This window comes from Stegodyphus dumicola, chromosome 9 (assembly GCF_044657685.1).
Source record: "Stegodyphus dumicola isolate Sdum_Otavi_A_Nest chromosome 9, ASM4465768v1".
Taxonomy (NCBI): Eukaryota; Metazoa; Arthropoda; class Arachnida; order Araneae; family Eresidae; genus Stegodyphus; species Stegodyphus dumicola.
Window position 1 is genome coordinate 76,969,862 of NC_140776.1, and position 17,026 is coordinate 76,986,887.

Below are 17,026 nucleotides of genomic sequence, written 5' to 3' on the forward strand. Positions count from 1 at the left end.
TAATAATGTTTGTTTTTAAATAGTACATACTGAAAGTGAATTAAAATTTGAAAAAAATAAATAAATAAATAAATCTGAAAGGTTTCAGATTTTAACGATCACCCAAAAGGGTTGTTAAGGTTGTTTTTATGCTCTCGTTGAGGTCGCAGTCTACCAGTCTGCTGGTACACTCACTCCTACTAACCCTTTTTTTTGTTTGTTTGTTCTCTTTTTAGCTTTATTATTAAGTATATTTCTTCGCACTTACGAAGCACTTACCTATATAATTCAACAGCAAAATTACAAAAATTTTAAAAGCAGTATAAGAATATACGTTTAGAATTCCCGATGCAGCTTTACGCGATGGCATACGTTATTCTGTTTCTTTCAGTCTTTTTTTCGGTTTATCATATCAATGTTCAGTATTCTTACTGAAATAGATTCACATTTTTTTTCTTTAATTGTTAACATTTTGTGTGTTTTCTTTATTTATTAAATGCTGCGTTCTTGGCGCTCATTCAAAATGAAATTCGAGTCAACAGCAAAAACACAAAATATTTAAAAACAGCATATCTTTAGAATTTTTGATAGACAGTCTCGCACGCTAGAGATAAAAATGTTTTATTTCGCCGTACAGTGTTGCCACTGCTTGCTTTGAAATCGTTGAGTTTGTTAATCAAAAATTCGTTGAAGTTTTACAAATTATGAAATAGATAGTAAAACAAATTCGAAATTTAAAATTCGGGATTCTTGATGCAAATGTTTGAGTGGAGGACCACGTTATTCAGAATGCGATGGCTATAACTACCATTTTTTTCACAGTGCGAGAAGCACGCATACATTCATGTAGATTATTCATTATTTAATTTCTTTAACTATAATACAGGGCGATAATATTTGGTGGCAACAGTTTGAAAAATGATACTTCGTTTTTAGTGATTCAACGCAAAATGCAGTTTCTAGACAATATCCTATTCAGGACTAATGTCCCTTTTAGACTAATAACTAAAATAAACAAGGAAAAAATTAATAAATATAAATAAAGAAATAAAAATTCAGTGACGTATTCGGAATGATCTGAAACGGAATTCTAAAATGATAAGGTCAAAAGAGTAAACAAGGAATTTCAAATATATATTGCAAATATGCTTTATATAGGCATGAGAAAAAACAACCTATTTATATCACACTATCGCTATTTGAAATCTAATGTATCTATATTTATATTGATAATATTAAAACCATTTTTATCGAATTATCGACATTTCTAAGAGAAGTTTAGCATTAATTTTAAAATAAAATCTATGAATGCCTTTGTCATTTATTAATTCGTTATTTTGTCCCAAAGAAAGAAAGTTCTCCACAAAGGTACCACCCTAAAGTATACTTTGCCATAACAAAATAATCCAAACCATAGAAATAAACTGAATGTGCTTTATTTTAAACATCAATTCAAAACGATGTGTTATATGTTTACTATTTTATTAAATAAATATCTGTCTTTTTAACATAATTACTCGTATAAAATAAAAAAAAATTGTTAGAACATGTGTACATATTTGCATTAATCAATTAAAAACAGAGAAAACAAAATAATTTTATAAATATTTTTGCTTATTATTATCAGCATGGTTTGCGAAATTGTAAATTTTCAATTAGCTATGAAAATTAAAGTATTAAACAAGAGAATATTGTCAAAATATATTGCTAAGTATTATGAGATTTTTAAGCATTCCTCAATGTTCATTATTTATAATTTTAGGAAATAAATTTGTTTCGAGCTTTGGACCTTTCGCCTGCAAGCCAGATGTGATAACAATTACATCGCATAGGTGTACGATAGGATTGGGGGAAATTCCTTATAAATTTATCCTCATCAGTTATTTGCTTTCCGATAAATGATAGTACTACATAAAAAAGCATAATCAAGTGCTTATACTTTTGCATAATGAACTGCTGAAGTCCACTCCGTTATAGTAACAGATAGCTGAAGACTGGTGATAAAATCGTCCAAAATTTTATATGTATTTTGCATAAAGATTTTCAGTGTAATTTATTATTATTTTTATTAAGCAAAAATTATTTCTTTTTTGTTAAATTTATCACTAAAAATTAATTTTAATAAAGTCAAATTTAATTTCTATTTCAAAAGATAAAAAGAATAGCTTTTCTCAGATGAAAAATTTACAATACTAATAAAAACAAGATATAATTTTCATTTTTCTAAATGATATCTTTAACAATAGTAGTTTTTTCCCCCTTAACATTTGCATCATGTTTGATAAATACAAAAAAATTAATTGCAATTCATTTTTATTAGTTTCCTCTTTCTCCATTTGATGTTACGGCAAACTGAAAATTATTTCACAAAATACTACAAAGTAATGATACTTCTATTTCTAGTTCAGTATTGAAGCTGAAAGGATAATGTTTATTTCTAGGGCATCAATTCACAAGTAAATCACGAAAGGTTCATGCACACAATGATAGGAGAAGGAATAAAATGATTAGGCGCTAATCGGAATAAGATTGCGAAATAAATAATAAAACCCACCTATAACGTAGCGTGTTTTCTTTGGTGCAATATCCAATCAGATAGGAATTTATGGCAGATTAACTTTTTAGAACAGGAAGATTTATTTTGCAGTAACCTTTTTCAGGTATAAATAGGTAGTTTATCTTTTGTTTCAATGCCTAAATTGCTTTGTTATATTTTACACGATAATTACATTACGACATAACTATACGTAATAAAGTATATTTGTTTAAAGCTTAAAAGATAAATTGAGGGATCTAATTATTTTACTTTCATTAATACAACGTTGTTTTTTATTCGTTTTATTGCTAATTAAAGAACAAAGAGCAAAGTTCCTGACGGAGATCTGATATAAAGATTGGAAGTATAAATCATCTTCCTATCGAAATTTAATTGGGCATTGTCTTGTGAAGAAAAGGTGATGACTGAAACACAAGCTTTCCTTTTACCGATTTTTTAAGGGCTTCTACGAGTGTCGCCACGTTCCTACTCCGTGTCATATATCAGTTGGAAGGGCTTAAGCTGGTGTAGAATATGTCTTTTTACACGCAATTGCTTCACTCAAGCATGTGATGTCACGTCATGGATTAGATGGTCACGTGAATTGTTAGAAAAGATTCTTGAAATGTAAGGAAGACAAGAAAACGAATATAACCGGCACATCGCTTCTGATTTTCACTTTACTCAATTAAACATATTGAACTTAATTACAAACTTCTATTGAGATAAATTTTACTTGTATTATTTTTTAATCTTTCCACAGGTAAATGATACAAGAACTAATAACTGTTTATTTAAAAAAAATAATTTTACTACTCTTTACTGTAGGAAATGCAAACAAGCTCTATTTCAAAACTATTTTTTTCTTTTCCCATTATATTCCATTTATATCGAACTGAAACTATTTACTTATGGTACTTACTTTCACTAAAGTAAAATAAAATGGTACCTTTGGTCTACGAAGTTTTGATGAAAAAATTAGAAGCAACAAATATTTGCAAATGAGCACTGTAAACAAATCTCAGACTTCCAAAATTTGTTACATAAAATTTTACTCTTGCAGGAAATAATTTTCAATCCATTAAAAATTCACTGTTATTAACATTATAACCAATCACTTTAACGTCGAAACGCTAGCTTTAAATGAAACCAACAGCTCTTAATGCTGCTTAACACTGCTGCTTTTTTACTTTCTGTTTCAGAAGAAACATCTGTGTCTTTTACTAAGCATAACAAAAAGCAATTGCATGATTTCGGTTATGCAGTAAAAATTTTAAACGAAAAAGCTTAGTAAATTGAAATTTCTTCTATGCTGTTAGTATTTCGATAAATTTCTCTAGAGTGAAATTTTTTACACTTAATTCACTTCCTACACTGCGGCGGCGATGGGGTGATGGGGTAGGTTGCTATAAAGCATCAGAGTTAAAGAGAAATTACAGCATCATAAATAATTGTTCAAAACAAACTTTTAAAGAATTAATAAACTAAAATAATCCAAAGAATGATTAGTTTATCCCATTTCGAAAATATTTTCAACATCAAATGCAAAATCCTTTTTTAAATATGGTACGAAAAAAAAATCTTTTTTTGTGGGGGGTGGGAGGAGGTTTTATATTCGGTGCATTTGGGATCTGTGTGTAGATAGATCAAGAGACTATCATTGGATGTGGTTTTGTTACACGTTTATTCCATTAATTGTATAATTCGCGATGGTTTTTATGATATTTAATCCAGCAATAATTTCTTTTAAGTATACCATTTTGAATATACAGCAAGAGCGCATTTCAATATTTATTGGTTCACAGATTTTTTAAGGCATAAAATCGCAGGCTAATCACAAAAATTAGGAAATATAAGCTAAAAAAAGGATCCCTGTTATTATTATCAAACTGTTTATTAATTTTATTTTTAAAAAACGCTTATTTTCTAATTATTGTTAAAAATATCTTTCATAGCTATTCAAATCTCTTCGCATTTTTTAAAATTAGAGATCAATGTAAAAATTGGTTTTGAATAACAACTTACCAGATATTAAGTGTGTGTGTGTATTTAATTATGGCAAAGCACACTAGGGCTATCTGCCTAAGGGGAGGGATGCCTTTCGTGGAGGACTTTCTAAGGGAAACTGGCTCGTACACACGTTACACATGGGGAAAACCACGAAAACGCCCATGCAGCCAGCCCGTTCGCGGGATTCGAACCTCGGACCGAACTACCAGTGTTCAGCGACTTTACCGCTCGGCCGCTGGTGGGCTACCAGATATTAAGAAAAGAAAAGGAAGAAAAAGTCTTAAAAGAATTTTTTAACCGGAATTTATTTTACCGTTCTACCACAAAATGTGCTCCTGCATCCGTTAAGGAAAAGTAGGATAGCCTTGAAAGTTCATTGTTGAAACAAAATTTGAAGTTACAGAGTTTAATTAACGTTTTAATTCATTGATGACCTTCATCCTCGAGCTATCTGCTGATTAGAATACTTATTTCGGCTGTATTCAGATTCCTGACCTCAAGACACGTGTCTTGAGATTTGCCTAAAAGCAAACTAAATAAATATCTTACCTTTTCTTACTATATGTTGAAACGTCTCGAAACAGCCAATGGAATTTTCAGAATATTAGCATTGTGTAATAAATAACACAGTTCTTGAATAATATTCCCAGGACATAGTGACATAACGGAACGATAGGTGGCCAGTCGCGTTTAAAATACACGATTTCAAAAAACAGGTTTCTCACACCATCAGCTCTTAGATATTCCTCAGTATTCCTGCATTCACTATAACGCTTTCTGGCAAGAGTTCTGCAATCTGATAAATTTCGGAGAGCATTTCTGATGCAGAACAAAAAAGCCTCTGAGAGCAATGCTTTGAAGTACTTTTCCTGGCGTAGTGGATGGAGTTCCTAGCGCCCTGGGGCCTTTGCGGAAGTGAACGAACTGTGGGCCCAGTGAAGCGTGCGTGGGCCTGCTTCGGAAGGATGAGTTGAGTTGTCTTTTCAAGACGGAATGCATCTAGAGCTTCACTCCGTCACAATGTTACGAAAGCGATTAGTCGGGGGATGCCCTCGGCGATCGCAAGCTTCCTTGGAGACGTGATTCGATTGAGTGGGGACAAAAATCTAACGAGAATAATTGCAGCGTTCAAAGGATTTCTTTACCCCAAATTTATGCATTAAAAGCAGAATAACTCACATTGATAAGCAGAGCTATATTTTATTCCCTTAGCTTTCAGAAAGACAGTTCGTGCTTCTCCTCGAAACACTACATCAGATATTTTGAATATATAAAAATTGGCCACTACTAAGGCCAGAAGCGGTAGTCATTTTATCATGGACGCAACTAATAGGCGACCACCGTTATCTTTTATGCAGGGACAAACAATTTACATTCCTGCCTTCTCTGCCTATCGAACCACTTTCCTGTGTAGAACTATCCTGTGTTTCTAGGTAGTTTCCTGTGTTTTGGATATTTGAAATATAATCTCATCTTATAACAATATAAGATGAGAAATAAACAGCATCTTGAAATATAAGTAGTCTAAGTGGAGGAATAAACTGATGAATCATACAGATGACTTGCACACCAAATTTTCAGCCACAAGACTAACTGTTAAATGCGGCATCGAACAAAGTACCAGTTCAAATTAATACATGAAGGGAAATAAACTATTTATTTATAGTAAAAAATAATAGTAATTGAAAATATGAATTTCTGCGATGTAAGATCAACTGTCCACGCAGTCAGAAAAAAATGGCAATTACTACCTTATTATACAAATTTTTGAGAATATCATGGATCAAAATTTATTCTTTCTTGTTTCTTTTAATACAAAAATATTCCTCTAAAACTCAGATAATACTAGATATAATAATTAGACATATTCTTTAATAATTTATAGAAAACAAGAGTTACTTTATAACACTTTTGAGCATAAAGAAGCTCAGTATATTTGACAGCAGTTAAATGACTTTCTTTCAGATCGGTGAAATGAATGAAACGTTGTTTTCGGTAAATTCCAATTTTTATTGTGACACATGTTTACATATACTTTCTAATTTACTTATCGAATATCTTCCTCAAAGTCTCCTCTTATTTTAATTACAAAAACCGCTTATTATATTATATAAATATTCTCGTATATTTATATAATATAATAATATTTTTTGCTATTTAACTTTTAATCTATATTCCAGCATACCATCTTTTGCGTTCTTGATTAAAATATCGGGTTTTAAGAAAAGTTTCACGCCACCGCAAATATCGTCTGCGCAAACATTTCGAGTTGGCGTGTTTAATTTTGTTTTGTCAAACGATTTTTGTCATTTGAAAGAAAGAAACTTGCTTTAGAACATTGTATTATGAATTTGTCAAAAATATCGTTATCATTAAGTATCAGGCGTGTCTGAAATTGAACTATCACCCTACCAAATTAGAATAATAATTTATTTTCAGTTCTGTTGCAAAACGTCAGCTGCAGAATGTCACCAAATCATATCTACAGCTTTAAGTACTAATATTGTATCTTACGATACTGTGAAGGTTTGGTACCGAAACTTCAAAAACAAGGATTATGACATTCAAGAAGCAGAGCACACTGGCCGTCCTTCTAAAGTTGATGAGGCCCGTCTGCGAAACTTTGTGGAAGGATATCAATATGTAACCACTCGAGAGCCTGCTAAGGAGTGTTAAACGTTAGTGCCACGTTCATTAGTCATGCTATGCACTGCATAAACTGCATGTACAAGTTCAATCTCTGAGTGAGCCATGAGCTGACTCAAGCAGATACGGACAGAAGTGTTTGGGCTCTCACTAATCTGCTCGAATATCAACGGAAGGTGAAAATTCTGGACCGGATCGTCACTTGTGATTTACTTCAATACAGGCCGGAAAAGGGGTTGATCTGCTCCCAGCGAGCCCGTCGGCAGTGTCGCAAAGCACAATTTTGCTAACAAAAAGATCATGCTCTATCTGGTGGGATTGCCGTGGTATTATCCGCAAAGAATATCTCGAAAAAGGTAAAACTCTCTACAGTAAGGTGTACAGCGAGATGTTACTCCGTATTGACGCCGCTGCTATCAAGGTAATGTGTCTGCATTAACCGGCTGGACTTTATACGGACTCTAATGAGCTCTTTTGCCTCGCCCACCATATAGCTCCAACATCTCTCCTTCGGACTTCACACCTGCAGCTACATCTTGCTTGTACTATCTTCCATTCTACACAGGACGTCCGAAATCAGGTTGATCTGTTTTTGAACTCGCGGCCACCAAGTTTTGACTTTGCAACTTTGAAAAGCTACCAAAACGTTGGCAGAAAATCATAGATTTGGGTGGTGATTGTTAACTGCTCTAAAGGTACTGCTTTCATGTTTTTTCTAACTTTATTAATAATATTTTTTGGCTGAAAACTTTCGTTACAGAAAGATATATTTTAATTTTCATATGCAAGCACAAACGTCATACTTCGATAAAATAAAAGGTCATAGAACATTTGCTCAAATATCTTTCACTCAATCGTTCAACAGTATCATTAGTTTACTGATATTGATATGATATATTAAAGTATCGTAATGATAATATCATTAGTTTAGATAACTTTAGAATAGTATACTTTAAATACTTTTTTTAAATACTTTAATAATTTATATAACAATATGCCATATTGTTATATAAATTATTAAAATGTTACCATATAAGCCTGTTTTAAATTTTAAATTAGGTTTTTATTTAAAAAATTTTACTTTAATTTAAGAAAAACAGTATCTTACAACACCTAATTGCTCTTATTGTTAACCCCATAGTAAATTAATTAATTCTTATTATGTTCCATTTACTTATATAATGTTTAGAGCAAATATAAAAATGTTGTATTTTAATGCACTAATGGCTACTTCACCACAGATACACCATTTTGGAATTTATCTTAATACTGTCATAAACTACCGCCATCTGTTTCGTTATTCCCATAATTACAGTGTTTTGCATTATTACTTCATTTTATCTATTCTGCATTTTAATATTTTATTAAGTCTTCGAAGAATGCTAGTGGCAAGCAATATTGAGAAATAATATTTCAGGTTCACTCAGAACAATTGTAACAGCATTATCATAATTTTTTCAGAACATGTAAAGAACAAAGAAGGGCTTTTTGCAACGAAATTTGTTATTGATCAAACATTAAAGAAACTTACAAACACCAAGCAAAAAAACTTTTATCATCAGCGAGCATAGTATTGCACCTATTTATAAAATCTAGAATATATATTGTTTCTCCAAACACGCGAAATTTTTTTTATTTGATTTAATCTAAATGCATTATCTAGTTTGTATTTCGATCATTTAAACAGTGTCGAAAGAGAAAATGAGTATTTTGTTAAATGCAAATAAAATAAATATTATGTAAAAATCATAGTTCGAGTCAAACATTAATACCGTATCATTAACCAGAAGCTTTAAAAAATAAAGTAACATATATTTTGTGTGCTTTACATTCATTATTTATATGAATTTTATTGGTTTTGCAGCAACTATCATAAAATGTGTAGTAAAATTAACTGTCAATCCACCACCTCAGTGCACACTGGAAATGCAACCGATTTCTGATTTTTGTTGACAGTTAAGGGTCATAATGCAAGGAATAATCCCATTCCTTATGCGTTCTTTCTTAAGGTAAGAGGTTAGAACTTTCAGCTAGAATTTGGAAGATCTGTGACTGGAAACCCGGCGAAAGCACAGTTGGTTTTTCATGTTCTTTCATTCCTGAAAACCTCATGTGTGTCTACAATATAATCTTCAGAAATTCACTTAATTTGTTTAATGTATTGGAGTAAATTTACATTCAAGAGTGCACATGATAAAACGTGCATATATTCATTTCATGTAAAGGGTGTATTGCTATAGATGACTTGTCTAACACTTACGTCCTCAAGCTGAATTTTCATCCTGATTTCTACTACAAACTCACAAGTCACTGTGAAAAAACTGACTATCAGCGGAACCAGTAATGTAAAATTGAATAGCTAAAATTTATTCGCGCCTTCAGCTTAAAGTGCGCGTACAAATTTAGTGTAATTCCGCTGCTTGCAGATGTAACAGATAATACGTAAGGCCAAATTATGTATAATCACAACTTAAATTCTATTCTAACACCAGGCTTGTTAAATTTCACAACTAATTATCTGCTAAGTAATAGCTGAATAAAGAATTCACCAGTTATTTTTTATTATTACTATATTCTTTTTTGTACGAAATAAGTTTGCTTTAAGAAGACGGCCGATGAAAATTTTCCATTCAAGATTCTTACTCTATTTACCCTTGCTATCGTTTACATAATTCGTTAGAAGAAGATGAAGTAACGTAAATGTAGAATAGATTTTAACATAAGCAAAAGCATATTAGTTAAAATAAACCTTACGAATTCACGTAAATAATATGTAGGATATTTTGAAACATAAAATGTGAAAAATATACAGCATCCTCGCCGGAACTCGCACCTGTACCTCTCGAATACGCGCCGAGTGTGCTACCGTTACACCATAAAGGCATGCCGGGAAGAGGGAGAAAATACCTTTATAAATAAGTTAATTAAATTGTTTTCGCAGTGAAATTTCTTATATTTGCCTAAAGAAACGGAATCTCTGGTTAATATTTCGACTTTCTCTTATGCAGTAAAAAAACAAATCAGTCGTAAGAAACTTGTTCCTGTTTACACTGTGGAACAACAAGCTTCGAAAATCTCCTCACCTGGGCGAGCACAGCTTAGGACTGATCGGTTGGGTGGACGGACGAACGGACGAGAAGGGAGAATATCTCTTCGATGGATGGATGGATTCTGCAGAGCTATGCTAATCCTGGAAAATTCCAAAATGTCTGCTTCACGCCTTAAGAGGAATGTGGATTAGCCTATGATGGCTGAAAACGCTTTTACCTCTTAGGATTTTTTTTTCCTTTAAAAACATTGGGAGGGATGAGATTCTGTTATGCACGATTTTCTTTTCAAGCATGCAGGTTTATTTCCAGCATAAAGAAATTCGTTAACCATGAAAAATTCGAATTTGTTTTGATAAATTGAATATTTAATACATAACATCTTGATCAAAATTGTAAGGGAAAAGATTTAAAAGAATTTTTTTTAAATAAGTAACTTCTTGTTCAGTTTCACAGTTGAATTTAATACATCTCCTGATCTTATTCAATATAATTTTTACCACCGACTCTTAAAAGTTTCAAGTTTCAGAGATTTGGTTATAACTGTTTATTAACCGTGAAATATAGGCAGCTTTACGTTGGTGAAAGTAATTCGAAAGCATCTCAGTTTACTACGTGACTAAAAATAAAAAGCATTTTCTCTTTTATGTGGAACGAAAGTAAAATTTTTATTTCACTTTCTGTATTTCACTTTTGCGAATAAAATCAAATTACTCTACATTTTTCAGTCTGTAGCTCAATATATTGATTTAATTTCATTACCCTTACTATATTTATTTCATTCTGCCTAAATGTAATTGGTATTACCAAATTGAGAATGTGGCAAGTGAGGTAAAAAACAGTGAATCGATTATTAACGGGAAAATGAAACAAAGGTATTTAAGGAACGCAGCTTAAAATCTATCGGTGTGTTTCTGATTCTTTTTATTGTCTATATTTCTTTCTTTTATACACTCAATATTTTATTCATAATGCAATTCATTTAAATTTTCGTTTCAGTGGGAATTAAGTTTATATGAATCTTATAAGAATAAGTTTATGCCATATTCCACTGCCTGAAAATTAAGTTGCAAATTTTGTAATGAATATGCGTATCACGGAGAGAAGACTGAATTCGAAAATTTAGTACTATATTAATGAAACCTTTATGAGAAAAGTTTTAAGAAATTGAAATATTGTTCCCACAGTTTTGAATTAATTGGGGCTTAGTGACCCCGCAGTTGAAAAACGCTTATATTTTTTGTATAGCTATTATTATTTTGATATTGAACAAAAGCCTTACTATTAATACAAACAGTAGACAACGCTATTTCGGATGTTTTACATGTATTAGAACGCTATACTCATCCATAAAGAAAATTCTAACGAACAGAAAAATTTAAGCATTTATAACAAACTGACTCTAATAGTTGCTTTAGTTGCAAGCTAAATGCAATTGGTACGATTGTTTCACTGCAGCTTAGCCCATATAGAAACAAATCAACGCAAATGTCACGAAATCTTATGACATACATTCATATTCATAATAGAATCTAGAAACACTATTAAATAAAAATTCAAAAACTCAGCATTTGCTTCTTTGTGATTTTTCTCTTCTTTTTACTTCCTTGTACGAAGTAAAAAGGAAGTATTGTAATCGCGAAAAATTTCAGGTATCACATTTCAACGAAAATATCCATTTGACCGCTATCGAATGCAATTTAACGATGTTTTTGCGTGACATCTGTGCGTAAGAACAAAATAAAGGGACTCTTTTTGCCCAAATAAATTATAAAACTAATTTAAAATGAATTCTGAAGATAATTTTTCGTGGCGTCTGTGCGTAAGTACTTACGTATGTATCTCGCATAACTCAAAAAGGAGCAGCCCCAGAACGTTGAAATTTTATATATATATAGGACTTCTGTGCACTTCGTATTTTGGTTGCAATCGGCCGCACTAAAAGTATATAAATATATGTATATACATCCACTTTGTATTTTTTTTTTTTAATTATTGAATTTGGTTTGTTCTTATCTTCCGGTTAAGATTTTTATGCCTTTAGTAAATCTGAATGCCATATTTGTAGAATTATTAGCAATTTAAAAGTTGTTTTAGTGCGGCTAAGCTTAACGATTTTTACCATAGCAGCCATGTCTGTTTACTTTTGAAACTTAACAGAATAATGGATTTGTTGCCAGTCTAGAGAAACTAAGCTTCGCAACAACAAAGATAACGCCTTCTTTTATTATTGCGAATTAAATCACTCTTAATCTATTCTGGAATTTATTCGAGGAAATAAGTGTTTAAGATTTACTTTGTAATTTTTAATATAGATATTTTGAGTTTTTATGTATTTTTGCCTTGTCGCGAAGTGAGAACTGAATTAATTGAATGAGAAATACTGAACTGTCTGTGAAAAACTTTTTTTTTTTTGGTTATTGTTGTTAGTTTAATTTCTTTTATACATCGTTTTAGATTTATTACAGTATTTGACTAGAACTTGTGGCAACGGTTAGATAATTCTTCAGATGATATAAATTTTGTACATTCTGAGTTATAAAATGAATGAGATATAACGCTGTTAAGTAAACCTAGCGCTAGAGTGTCGCTATTGTAAACAAATATAGTGAATTTTGAAGAGTGCATTTATTCCATTGTGGTTTGTAGGCTATCGACGAAGTAGATTTAATTCAATCCAATAAGTTTAAATTAAATGCAAGAAAAAATGCGTATAATTTAATTATTCCGTACAGGGAAGTCATATGGTACAGGGAAGACATCTGATTTTTTGAAACAATTCCAGTATATGTAGAGATACTTCGTATGTATTTGTTATCTGAGATATGCAGCATTATAGTAACACGATTAAAAATAATAAAAAATAGTGGGAAATTACATTTTACGACAACACATTATTTGCTGTTTTGACGAATTGTTCAAAGACGTAGATAACCAGTATCGAGAAGCAGATACTTCCAACACTCGGGTTTCCCACAATAAAAAGGATAAGAGGTTGCTGAGACATAACAATAGTTATAGAATGCACTTGTCTTAATTTTGTGCGGATGTATTTTTTTCTTTAAATCTGCAGTAGACAGCTACTGCGCCATACATATAAAGTTAACAGCTCTCTTTCTGCTCAGGTCTTAGCAGTTTTAATCATCACTACATCTTAGCAATACCTTTTCGTTTGTTTTATGGTAATAACTGACAAAAAAAGGTAGAATCTACATATATTTTATGCATTCCTAAGATGGCTAACCTTTATAAGTTCTTTGATATTTATGGGTTATGTGGTTTGGTTTGACTGTTAGTCATTATTTTTTCAAACAGCTATAGATCTCAAAAAACATCGCGTATCGAAATAAATCCGCATATCAGTAGATCCTTGAAATTCAAATCCAGTTACTTACAAAGAAAACTTTGATAAAAACCATTTCCTGTAGAGTTAATTTTTTTTTTTTTTTTAAATATAAACAAATTTCGGTATAGAACATCAATTTTTTTAGGTAGTAATAAGTCGAATTCTTAGATAATCACTTTCACACACACACACACACAAAAAAAAAAAAAAAATAAAAATAAAAAAAAAAAAAAAAAATAAAAATAAAAATAAAAATAAATAAATAAATAAATAAAATAATAATAATAATAATAATAATAATAATAATAATAATAATAATCGTTTGGAACTGGGAATAATCGCCTTGAAGAGCTTTTCTCACTTTTTTTTATGAAAACTATGAAAGATGCACATTTTTAAGTTTTAGTCTAAAACTTAAATTAATTATTTTACTTTAAAAATATGTAAATTATTTAAATTTAATTTTTATTTATTAAAAGGTAATTTTAAAAAGTTATTACGGCAGCTTCGAGAAAATGGAGAATTTTAATATGGGTGTATGTTTGCATAAGATTCATAAATCTTTAAAAATATTGCTTCCCCTTCATTCAAAACTCGACATAACCTAAAACCACAGACTGCATTTAAATTTGAAAATATAAAGGCGAAAAAAATGGGTAAAGCCACGAAGACGCACCCAGTTCATTTGACAGGATTCGAGCCCCGGACCTAATTACCAGGGTTCAGCGACTTTATCGATTGGCCGCTAGTGGGCCCAACTAACACTCTGTTATTTTAAATTAGGCGTTCAAGGCGGCTACGAGCCCTCATTCACCCATTAGCGATAGTAACTCGCGTCATCATCACTGTATAGCATTTGTTTCACGTAATATGAGACTGCAGTTCAAGTCAGCCTTCATTCGTACGCTTTTTCACAAAGCGTGAATCATCATTAAATTTTACCAACTATCTAAACTGTTAACAAAGAATATTATTTGAATGTTTTGCAAAGTGCATGTAAAGCAATTCTGAAACAATCTGAAATGAGCCGAGATAACTCGCAGATTTTACAAGACTGTAAATGCTCTTGCTCTCTATGCTCTTCTTGTTATTGAATTCAACAAATACGGTTCTATAAACGCTGTATTCACTTTACATGGCAGTAAGTGACTTTTCTTCCACGGCTTAAACTCCGATTCATGGTCACCACTTTGAGTATAATACAAGATATCTTAGAAAGAGTCCCAAAAGGTTTTCATGAAAACGACTTCAAAACATATTTCGAGGACTGAAAAAAAATGTTAGTATAAGTGCATTGCAGTCAGAGGAATGAAAATTCTAAATATTAGAAATGGGGGAGATGTACGTTATTATCTCTATACTGAAGAAGATGTACTAAATATTGACCTCTAAATTTAAATCTTATCTTTTATGGGATCATTTCCGATGACTTTTTTTTTTTTTTTTTTTTTTTTTATGAGAGTAGTATAGGCAGTGTTACTTGTTGAAGATTGCAGATTTTATCGGTAAGCAACTTAGCAGTTCCGCAGTAACAAAACACATTAAATATGAAATGGCCAAAAACTTTTACATTCTAAAATTTAAAAAAAAATCCCTATTTAAGGTGGTGTTATCCTCATCTGTAATTTTGACGGTTTTATAGTATAATTTTGATCAACTAAATTTGATATTCAGAATAATCTTGCTCAAAAATCTTTTCTTAACTTAATAAAAGATCAAAAATTTTATTTATTTATTTATTTTTTAAACATCGTTCTGTATGAAAACCAAATATTAGAAACAAATATAATAACGAAGAAACGTACCGTGAAATATTAAAATAAATCCCAAGAATATTCAGGTATTTTTCTCAGTTTTCCTCTAATCCATTTGAGCATTCTTTTAATAAAAAAAGTTTAAATTAAAAAAAAGAAATTATTTCTATCGAGTCAAAAAATTTAAAACACATATCTCTTTAAAGAATTATAGATTTGTTTCAGGAATCAATTTTTAAACGAATTTTTTTTTTCTCTTAAACGCTGCCAAATGTATCTTTATCTTGGAAATAATTTATAAGAAACACTGCATGAGATGATATGAAAAGGCCTAATGAAATTTTTTAACTATTCGTTGACATTTATGTACAAATACAAGAGTGTCTAATAACACTGTAAAAATTAATAAAAGAAAAGTACGAAAGCAAATTGCATATTATGAACACTAAAATTCTCAATATTCCAAATATTAATCATTTAAACAAAGTGTTTTCAAAAAATTTTATCAAAAAATTAATAAAAGAAAATATAAAAGTAAATAATATGTTACGATCATCTAAATAAGCTAAATAAAGGGTGTTTTTAAAAACGTTTCGTCAATTTTTTTTCTTTTTTTTCCCTTATTGCTTTGAATTTAAAATGGCATAGTATTCAAGGGCTATGAATGTAACAGAGAAACTTTTGACTTAAAACTTTTCACCTTTCATTTTATTTTATTTGACTAACAATTGGCAAGTATTCAATCATTCACTTATTATTAAAATTCCTGTTCGAAAATATGACTTAAACTCGTCCGCGTAAAGTTTGAATTGTGGGAAAGATAATGGCGTTTCTAGTAAATCAAAATTCACCTCATACATTAAGTAAGTTTAAACGCTGTGCATACAAATTGACTGAACAACAAAATTGAATAAACAAACTAAAATTTTTTTCTCAATAAAAAAATTATGTTTGTTAAATACGTTTCGATTTGCAAAGCAGTAATTGTGCATTCTGAAACAATGTTCCAAAACAGTATTTTAAAAACCAAAAATGAAAACATATTCGGACACCAAAATGGCAACATGCTATCCTAGAACGAAATGAGCCTTTAATGTCCATGCATGAAAAATAAAGAACTAAATTTTAAAATAGAAAGAAAATAAAACGAGGAAAAACGTTACGTATTTACGTAACACTATTGTTGCGTTTCACAAAAAAAGTGTCAGTTTTGATCTGAAGCGCCTTAAAGCAATTACTTTTTATCATATTTATGCTTGTTTTGGATATATCTATAAATTTAAATGATTCAAATGAGACTGAATTCCTTTTTCTTTGATTGTACAAACTGAGTTTTCTAAAAATATCTGATCAAAGTAGCACTGTTCGACTATGCTTAACAAGACTTGCGGTATTTATTATTACCATCATTAGAGCAACTTTAGAAAAAAAATGAGTTCCTTTATCCTATGTGTCTCCATAGGGATTCTTGTTACAACCTTTCCGGAAATACTCCAAGCACCTAATACAGAAGTAAAATATTTAAACACTGAAATAAACAACAGCAGATAACACTCTTGAAGACAACGTTCCATTGTTGTTAAAGTTTAAACGATTCTACATTTCTGCTTTTTCATTATGATTATTTATTCTTTTATTCCCTTTTCTCCACGTTACTTCGTCCAATTTAGAAAAGCCAGAGGTTAAGCGAAACTATGTGACGGGATTG

The 17,026-nt window shown here is 30.8% G+C and overlaps 1 protein-coding gene across 2 annotated transcripts in view; it reads right to left on the minus strand.

Moving 5' to 3' along the window:
• Positions 1–17,026, minus strand: part of LOC118193931 (rho GTPase-activating protein 45-like) — a 341,239-nt gene that overhangs the window by 294,432 nt on the left and 29,781 nt on the right. Inside the window, exon 1 of one of the 2 annotated variants that reach the window (XM_085823641.1) lies at positions 5,075–5,091. The exons of the other annotated variant lie outside the window; for it this stretch is intronic. The gene's annotated coding sequence lies outside the window, so the exon portion shown is untranslated. Of the gene's footprint in view, positions 1–5,074; positions 5,092–17,026 lie in introns of those variants that run through there. 2 annotated transcript variants of the gene reach the window in all.